A 9,854-nucleotide genomic window follows, 5' to 3' on the forward strand; every position below is an offset into this window, starting at 1 on the left:
ATCAAATATCTCATACTTAAGCAAAGACCCCAAATCATAGTTTGTAGATTTACTGCAGCTTTCATTCAAAATATGTTTTTTATCATCTGTCACACAGGAAAACCCTGATATCTTCCTATCAGCCTAAAGAAATAAGAAACACAATAGGACAGTGATTATACTTTTAAATATTAGGGAGTTTAGAGCCCCAGATATTCTATATGCAGACCACTATGCTCATGTTTATGTCTTTTTTTTCTTAAGTGTTAGAAATGTTTATTTGTCAAAAAATTATTTTAAAATGGGAGGAGTGGAGTAAAACAAGGCTAAATTTCAGCTAATGCTGTACCACGATCACAGGTCAGATACAAAAAAACAAACAACACAACCCCCAATGGTCCTAGCAATTTCAGAAGATTAACTTCAATGTTAGAGTCCAGAACTAACAGAGAAGAGTAAAAGGCTGCTTGCCACTACATGGTCATTTGAAAGAGAAAGGAGATGCTGCAGGTAGGCAGGGAGAAGTATTCAACTCCTAGGGAAAGCAAGATAAGAGGGGTTCCACTGCACAAGAAAAAGGGGATGCCAGCATAATCCTTACCTAGGGCTGTTCAGAGGCTGAGAATATAAGGAACAGAGTAAAAAAGGCTACAGAGACTAGTATCAGGAGGAAAGAAAAGTCAACTTAGAAGAATTAAATTAAGAAAGAAAACATAGTTGGTCACAAACTCCTTTTGTTTACTGAAACGTGAAGCAATGGAAACATCCTGGCAAAGGGGACCGCACGGAGCAAGTTCTCATATATACCCGCAGCCCGAGGGTTCAGTCAGCAATTATTCTACCTCCAGTTTTTAAAAGGCTGAGTACCAGGCTCGGTCCATATAGTGCTCCCGTTCATACCGGGCCATGTCGTGTAGAGAATTCCGTGTAGCTGCTGAAGCCTGAAATAACTCACTCTCTGGCCCATAACCGTAGCCCTCTCCAACTGTGGGGAGCATGGCTGCAGCATGACGCGGTTCCACAATAGGAGGAAGTGGTGGCCGGAGCAGCAGCCATAGCAGCTGAAGTGGCAGCAGCACAAGAACTTGGCAATAGGTATCTGTCTTAGGGATTAGCAGAAGTAGAGTTGAGGTGGCTGGTCACAGTTGTACTTTGGACTTGAGGCAGATGGGACATGGTCTGCTCTGCCTAGTTACATGCAGAAGCTGCTGCCACTGCTGCTACTGCCTCGTAAGAGCAGACCCAGTATCGCTTATAGTAGTGGAGTGCTGCATATGCATCGTTGTAATACCTGGATTCCCCATAGCCCATGGTGTAAGGCGTGTGAACTGCTGCACACTGTTCATTACACTGCTCAGTAAAGTCTGCCACACGACCCGTACGATCTACTGGGCACTCTTTGGACCAGTGACCTTCTTTCTTACACTGATAGCAGCCACACTGGTCTCCCATTCCAGGGGCAGTCCGAAGCCGGGCTTGTGGACAACTACACATGCATTATCTTGCCTTGAAACTCTGTGTTGTCAAGGCCCCTGACGGTCTCACTGCGTCCTCTGACCACTCCATGTGTATGAAGTGTATGAGGACATAATCTTTCACGATGTCACATTCAATGACTGGACCATACTTCTCAAACTTGGCTCGAAGCTCTTGGTTGGTACAAGTGGGACTGATGTTACCCACGTGTAACTTGGTTGATGCTTTGCTCTCATTCTTGCTGGCTTCCACGTTGATGTTCACCCCATGAAGCTTGTAATGATGCAAGTTGTGTATGGTATCCTCAGCCGCCGTCTTGTCTTCTATGTGTACAAAGCTGTAGTTCTTAATGATGTCACATTCCAGCACCTTCCCTATTGCTTGAAAAGAGAGTGGATCTCCTGCTCTGTGGCCTCCTGGGGCAGGTTTCTGATGCAGCTTCATCATCCGGACAAGCACCTCTGGGTGGCAGCGGTGGAGGTAGCTCCTGCGTCAGAGAGAACCCTACAAAATCGTTTGTCTTGATAAAAGAAAAACTTGAGCCGAATTAAATTTAAAAGAGTTTAATTGAGCAACGAACGATTCACAAATCCGGAGCCAGAGTAGGCTCAGAGAATCCAGCGCAGCCACATGGTAGGAGATTTATGGACAGAAAAAGGAAAGTGATGTGCAGAAAACGGAAGTGAGGTACAGAAACAGCCAGATTGGTTACAGCTCAGCTTTTGCCTTATTTGAACACGGTTCAAAGAGTTGGCTACATGTGATTGGTCAAAACTCAGAGATTGGCACACGTGTGGGCTACGGTCTGTTTACACCTCCACTTGTTATAGTTCATTATGTACGGAGAAACCTAGGCCAAAATTAAAATATGTAAGGAGGCAGCTTTAGGCTAAACTTGATTTAACAATCTTAATAAGATCCCTGTCCAAAGGCTCACATTTCTATAGAAGCTACAGTTTTTCAGTTCCAAGGATAGGTAAAAACAGGGCAGCACCATGATCTATAAAATCTAGAGTTATGGCTCAGAGTTAGGGCCATTTCTTGGTGACATTGTGATGGTTTAGCTGGTCTACAACAAATCTATGAGGGCAGAACTTGGAAGTGTTGACTGCCTTCACGGCATGGAAGGCCTCAGCCCTGCGCACCACAGCGTGGTTGTGCTCCTGCCCCGTGGTCAGATAGGACACGCTTGTTCAGTAGTAGTTCTCATGGTCTGCAGCGCGGCCGCCAGTGCTTCCAGATCCACTGCCTTCCAGGAATGCCACCGCAACAGAGGAGGGCAGTCAGGAACTTGGAGCCTGGGGCTGCACTCATCAGACAGCCAAGTCGTTTTGGCCACTGATGCAAAGATGAAATGTTTAACTATCTTCTTACAATATTTAACTTGGTAATTTAGTTTAAAATGCATATACAAAATTGCAAGTATTAAAAAATGTTATTTTTAAAAATTGCCTTTTCCCACTGACACATTTCATGAAAACATTTTATTCAAACTTTTTAAAGGCATGTTTCATGTCAGTGTCTTCCATCACCTCTAAAGAGATGTTCTCTACCAATTTTCCTGACCACCTCATCTTCACTTCTATCCAAACTATTTGCCACATAGTGCTTTTTTCTTAAAAACAAAAAAATTATTACAGGCTGGGTGTGGTGGCTCACGCCTGTAATCCCAGCATTTTGGGAGACTAAGGAGGGAGGATCCGTTGAGACCAGGAGTTCGAGACCAGCCTGAGCAACATAGGGATAACCCCATCTCTACCAAAAAAAAAAAAAAAAAAATTAGCCAGGCATGGTGGTATGCACCTGTAGTCCCAGCTACTCCAGAGGCTGAGGTGAGATAATTGCTTGAGCCCAGGATTTGGAGGCTACAGTGAGCCATGATTGTGCCACTGCACTCCAGCCTGGGCGACAGAGCAAGATTCTGTCTCAAAAGCAACCAAAAAACAAAATTTATTACAGAAAATTTCAAACACAAATAGAAGTATATAGAAATCTCAAAAAAGGTCGGGTGCGGTGGCTTATGGCTGTAATCCCAGCACTTTGGGAGGCTGAGGCTGGCGGGTCACAAGTTCAGGAGATCGAGACCATCCTAGCTAACATGGTGAAACCCCGTCTTTACTAAAAATACAAAAAAATTAGCCAGGCGTGGTGGCACCACCTGTAGTCCCAGCTACTCGGGAGGCTGAGGCAGGAGAATCCCTTGAACCTGGGAGGCAGAAGTTACAGTGAGCCAAGATTGCGCCACTGCACTCCAGCCTGGGCAACAGGGAGAGACTCCATCTCAAAACAAACAAACAAACAAAAAAATAACCTCAACAACTATCAACTCACGGCCAATGTTTCGTTCATAATCCTCCATGCCCTCCTTCCTGAATTGTTTTTAAGCAAATCCCAGATATCTTATCATTTCACCCAAAAATATTTCAATATGTATCCCTAAGAGAAAGCTCTTTTTGAGAAATATAACTGCAATCGCATTATAGTACCTAAAAATTAATAATGCCTTCACATCATTAAACATGTAGCAAGTGTTCAGATTTCCCCAATTGTGTCATAAAGTTGTTTAAATTAGGATCCAGACTAGGTCCATAACTTGCATTTAGTTGATATGTTTTTTGATTATCTTTTAATCTATGGGTGTCCTCCTTCCTCTGGCTCTTTTTTCCTTGCATGCAATTCATTTGTTGATCCGCCCTTTAGAGTTTCCCATACCTGGAATTTTGCTGACTGCATTCCTGTGGTGTCTCGTATCATGTTCCTCTACTCCCCTTTATCTCCTGGGAAATAGTAGGTGGCTCTGGAGACTTTATCACATTCACATTCTATTTATTGGCAAGAATATTTCTTAGCACTTTCATCAAGAGGCTAATTGATTGGCTGTTTTTCTTTTTGTGTTATTATAGCCATTAATCATCACTACCTAGATTCACCATTTCAGAAAGGGTGCAAAATGGTGATACTCTGATTCTATCATTTCTTCTTCATTTATTAGCTAGAATACTTCTCTAAGGAAAAATGTTCTCTTATCAACTTTTGATTACCCTAAGGTGCAGTCTTCAGGAAAGGCAAGATAAATGTGTGATTCCTTCTTTTTATTAGTTTTCAGAATAATGGGTTGGTTTCCTAACATCCATCAAGAGTGACCTAATGTCTAGGTATTACTTAGTTTTCTTTTTGGGTGGGTGTGATGGCTCATGCCTGTAATCCCAACACTTCGGGAGGCCAAAGTGGGAGGATCACTTGAGCTCAGGAGTTTGAGGCTCCAGTGAGCTATCATTACACCATTGCACTCCATCCTGGGCAACAGACCAAGACCTTGTCTCAAAACAAAAATGGCTGGGCGCGGTGGTTCACGCCTGTAGTCCCAGCACTTTGGGAGGCCGAGGCGGGCGGATCACCTGAGGTCAGTTCAAGACCAGACTGGCCAACATGGTGAAACCCTGTCTCTACTAAAAACACAAAAATTAGCCAGGCGTGGTGGCAGGCACCTGTAATCCCAGCTACTCAGGAGGTTGAGGCAGGAGAACCCCTTGAACCCGGGAGGCGGAGGTTGCAGTGAGCCGAGATAACATCATTGCATTCCAGCCTGGGGAACAAGAGAGAGACTTCGTCTCAAAAAAAAAAAAAAAAGAAAGAAAAACAAGGCTGGGAGAGGTGGCTCATGTCTGTAATCCCAGCACTTTGGGAGGCCGAAGTGGGCAGATCACTTGAGGTCAGGAGTTCAAGACCAGCCTGGCCAACATGGTGAAACCCTGTCTCTACTAAAAATACAAGAATTAGCCAAGCATGGTGGTGTGTGACTGTAATCACAGCTATTCAGGTCAGGTGGCTGAGGCAGGAGAATTGCTTGAACCCAGGAAATGGATGCTGCAGTGAGCTGAGATCACGCCACTGCACTCTAGCCTGGGCAACAGAGTGAGACTCTGTCTCAAACAAAAACAAAAACAAAAACTTAGTTTTGTTTTATCTTATTTGTGATATACTACTTTTTATTTTATATAGGCTCCTGGCCGTGGAATTTTTATTATAAGCTACAACCAACCAGTTATAAACTATTAGGATAGTTGACCTTTTTTTTAGTAGATAATCATATTTTATCGACAGATGTTGAATTTTTGAGATAGAATTCACATACCACGCAACTCACAAACGTAAAGTGTACAATCCAGTGTTTTTTAGTATATTCACAGATATATGTAACCATCACCACAATCAGCTTTAAAACATTTTCATCACTTCAAAAAGAAATCTCCGTAATCTTTAACTACCACCTCCTTATCTACCCATCCCCTCCCCCAGGCCCAAGTAACCTATGACCTAATTTCTGATCTGTAGAGTTCCCTCTTCTGGACTTTCATACAAATTGAATCATATATTATGTGGTCCTTTGTGACTGGCTTCTTTCACTTGGCATGATATGTTCAAGGGTTATCCAAGTTGCAGCGTATATCAGTACTTCATTTCTTTCTACAGCCAAATAATATTCCACTGTATAAATATACAACATCTTGTTTATCCATTCATCAGTTGATAAATGTTTGGGTTGTTTCCAGCTTTTGGCTATTATGAATAAAGTTGCTATAAACATTCATGTACGTATTTCTATGTGGACATATGTTTTCATTTTGCTTGGGCATATACCTGGAGTAGAATATGGTAATACTATGTTTAATCATTTGAGGAACTGCCAGACTTTTTTTCAAAGCAGCTGCACCATTTTACATTCCCACTAGCAGTGTATGAGAATTCTGATTTCTCCACATCCTCACCAACATTCGTGGTTATCTGACTTTTTGTTTCCAACCAACCTAGTGGGTATGAAGTAGTATCTTATTGTAGTTTTGATTTGTCCTTCTGTGACTTATAATGCTAAGCATCTCTTCATGTGTTTATTGGTCTCTTGTATAGCTTTCTTGGAGAAATGTCTATTCAGATCCTTTTCCCATTTTTAATTGGATATTTTGTCTTTTTTATTGAGTTGTAGGATAGATAATTTTTCTCATCTGCCACATAGGTATGTATTAATATAACCACTTATACTTTTTAAAGTAATTTTTTTAAACTTACTTTATAAATGTAACCAGGACTTAAAGTTGTGTAGTAATAACCTCAGGATTAATTATTGACTCCATATTAAGTTTTTTAGTAACTTTTAAATATTCCAGCAGATGACCTCAATAAACGTGAAGAACTAACATTGGCTGAAGTTTTTTTCAAACTAACATGTCTTCCCTAAACAATAAGTTGTTATTCAAAACAAAATATTGAGAAGGAAACTTCTATAGTGTGATCAACTTTGTAAGGACTTGAACATATGGTGACTCTTTTCTGAGGAATATTTTTACGAAAATCCTGTCTTTTATTGGATATATGTGGTACATTACAGAATTTACAACTGTGTTTTAAAATAAAGCCCATGTAGCCTGCATTATTGGATGACATTAGTCCCTGTGCATTACTGCTGGGTTGTGGGAGATTGCAGTGTTACATGACATCACACAGGAAGTGTTTAACACAGTCTACGACCTGCCTGTGAGAATATCCTTCTTCAACTTAGACTCCAGAGGAAATGAGTCTTTCCACTGAAAGGTGTTAAACATGTCCCTCCCACGGTTACAGTGCTCAAGAGAAAACTGACTGGGCAGAGAGATTATAGCCCCAGGGAGAGCATAGGTGAATAGCCCACTCCAGCCAGCTTAGTGGTCAGCCATCGCACTTAGCAAGGGAAACAGAGCTGACACATCACATGGCTTCTGGTGAGGTCCATACATAGCAAGGCAACAGGCCACAAGCAGTTTTGTGGACTGCTGGAAGAAACACGTGCTGGAAAAAGGTTACCACTAGTTCTTTGTGAGGAAGAACTAGGGTCTGGAGTCAGATGTCACTGTTCATTTTTTGTAGTTTGTTGCATGTAATCTTGTAAGCAAACTCTAGTTCTTTTCACAATGAGCGGATTGGTCGTTCTCAACAAATTATTGTCTTCCTCAAGTTCTAAATTTAAAAAGCTCTTTATGTATAGATAAATTAGGTAGACCACAACTAATTGTTAAGTCAAGATTCTGTTTTTGCCATGATCAATAATACATCAGCAGCCTCCCTTACAAAATTACTAATGCAGCCACAAGGATGTATTACTCATATAAATATTGTATTTATTTATTTATTTATTTATTTATTTATTTATTTTGGAGAGAGGGTCTTGCTCTGTTACCCAGGCTATAGTGCAGTGGCATGATATTGGCTCACTGCAACCTCCGACCCCAGATTCAAGTGATTCTTGTGCCTCAGCCTCGCAAGTAGCTGGGTATTACAGGCACACGCCACCATGCCTGGCTAATTTTTGTATTTTTAGTAGAGACGGGGTTTCACCGTGTTGGCCAGGCTGGTCTCGAACTCTTGGCCTCAAGTGATCTGCCCGCCTCAGCTTCCCAAAGTGCTGGGATTAGCATGAGCCACCATGTCCACCCCAGAAAATATTCTTAATGGAAATACACCAAAACAATCGTGTTAGTATATTTTGAATGGGGGCCTTATAATAAGAGTATTTATCCTACTTTTTTTCTATTTTTCTAATTGTACATAATGGGAATTTTTTTAAAAATGAAAACTAATAAAATAAAAAATAAACAAAGCTTATTCCTAAATGATTCAAATTTGTTAGTTTCTATAGTAGTGCTTTCCACCCTTGAAATATTGACCAAAATAGATTACTTCCAGTCCAAATAATTAGGTTATAGAAAAACATTAAGAATTTGTCTATACAACATTATATGTGTTGAGGTTTTACAGAACTAAGCCCTTTTTCCTCACCTGAGTTTAAGACCAACTGAGAGATAGACACAAGAGTCAGACAGTTGAAGATCAAAACTTTATCTTGGGCTGGGCACCGTGGCTCATACCTGTAATTCCAGAACTTTAGGAGGCAGAGGCAGGTGGATCACATGAGGTCAGGAATTCAAGATGAGCCTGATCAACATGGCAAAATCTCGTCTCTACTAAAAATACAAAAATTAGCCCGATGTGGTGGCGCACGCCTGTAATCCTAGCTACTTGGAGGCTGAGGCAGGAGAATTGCTTGATCCCAGGAGGAGGAGGTGGCAGTGAGCAAAGATCGCGCCACTGCACTCCAGCCTGGGTGACAGAGTGAGACTGCATCTCAACAACAACAACAACAACAACAACAAATGAAAAAAAAAAAAACTTTATCTTGATCGCTGGTAAAGCTGGATTGGAGAACATGGTTTTAAATCTGTGACTTACATTTTGCCCCAAATTAAACTTGTCTGCTTGGTCACAGGAAGAGTTGGAAAGCCACAGGCTCTCTTCATAGGGATGGAACGTGCCCCACTAACAACACTATGCAGAGAACAGACTAAAAAACATACTCTCTGCAGGCAGCCAGGCTAACAGGGAAGTGGAATCCAAGAGGCTGAGTCATGCATGCCCAGTTCTTATGCCCAAACACCAGAGGTAGCGGGGGTAAAGAGAGACCAGGGATGTTACTTTAAGAAAAGAAGTCTTCCATTCAGAACTATAAGACCAAGGGAAATGAATAATCCTAACCCACCTGAAGCAATAATAAATGGTAAAAACTCCAGCCAGGTAACCAGGGCCATGTGATCCTAAGAAATAGTTTTGAGTGGTTGTGTTTTTTTTGTTTTTTGTTTTTTTGACAAAGTCTCACTGGTTGTGGTTTGTTTGTTTGTTTGAGATAGGGTCTCACTCTGTCCCCCAGGCTGGAGTGCAGTGGCATGATCTTGCCTCATGCAGCCTCCACCTCCTGGGTTCAAGCAATTCTTGTGCCTCAGCCTCCCAAATATCTGGGATTACAGGCGTGAGCCACTACACACAGCCCGTTTTGGCTATTTTTGAAACTAAATTGATTTTAAAAATTAGGGGTTCACATAAATGGCAAAAAAAAATCATTAAGCAGAGGAACCTGTTGTACTTTGAAAAACAAATAAGAGCTTTCTTTTTTAAAAATGTGCAATAATATTTTCACTTGATTTATGCTTCTTTCAAATTCCACAAATTAAAAATGACTTGCAAATTAAAACAAAAATTAGAAAAACATTGTCATGTCTAACAGAATTCTCTCTCCCTTCTCTAAACACTACTTAGCCAGAAACAGAGAAATAAAAACTTCTATAAAAGAGGGTAGAGAAGCTGTTGTTTGTTTTTTAAAAGTTAATTCAGTGTGCAAAGCTGGTAAGGAAAGCCCATCCTCTTAGCTGGAGTTGCATAATCTTCAAAGAAGAGTCCCTGGAGAGTTATAACCAGAAATGTTGGTTCAACACACACACTTGCTGTGCAAGACTCCTGGCCTTCATCCAGACTCCTTGGGACAAGGTGTCCACATGCGCCTGAATGCCGCCAAGGAGATGCCAGGTAAGAAGATT

General features: G+C 41.3%; 1 pseudogene; it reads right to left on the reverse strand.

Annotated features, from left to right (window-relative positions):
* Positions 1-707: 707 nt before the first annotated feature.
* On the reverse strand, positions 708-3,814 carry LOC104007705 (RNA-binding protein 4B-like; annotated as a pseudogene).
* Between the last annotated feature and the right edge of the window lie 6,040 nt (positions 3,815-9,854).

This window comes from Pan troglodytes, chromosome 7, assembly GCF_028858775.2.
Source record: "Pan troglodytes isolate AG18354 chromosome 7, NHGRI_mPanTro3-v2.0_pri, whole genome shotgun sequence".
Taxonomy (NCBI): domain Eukaryota; kingdom Metazoa; phylum Chordata; class Mammalia; order Primates; family Hominidae; genus Pan; species Pan troglodytes.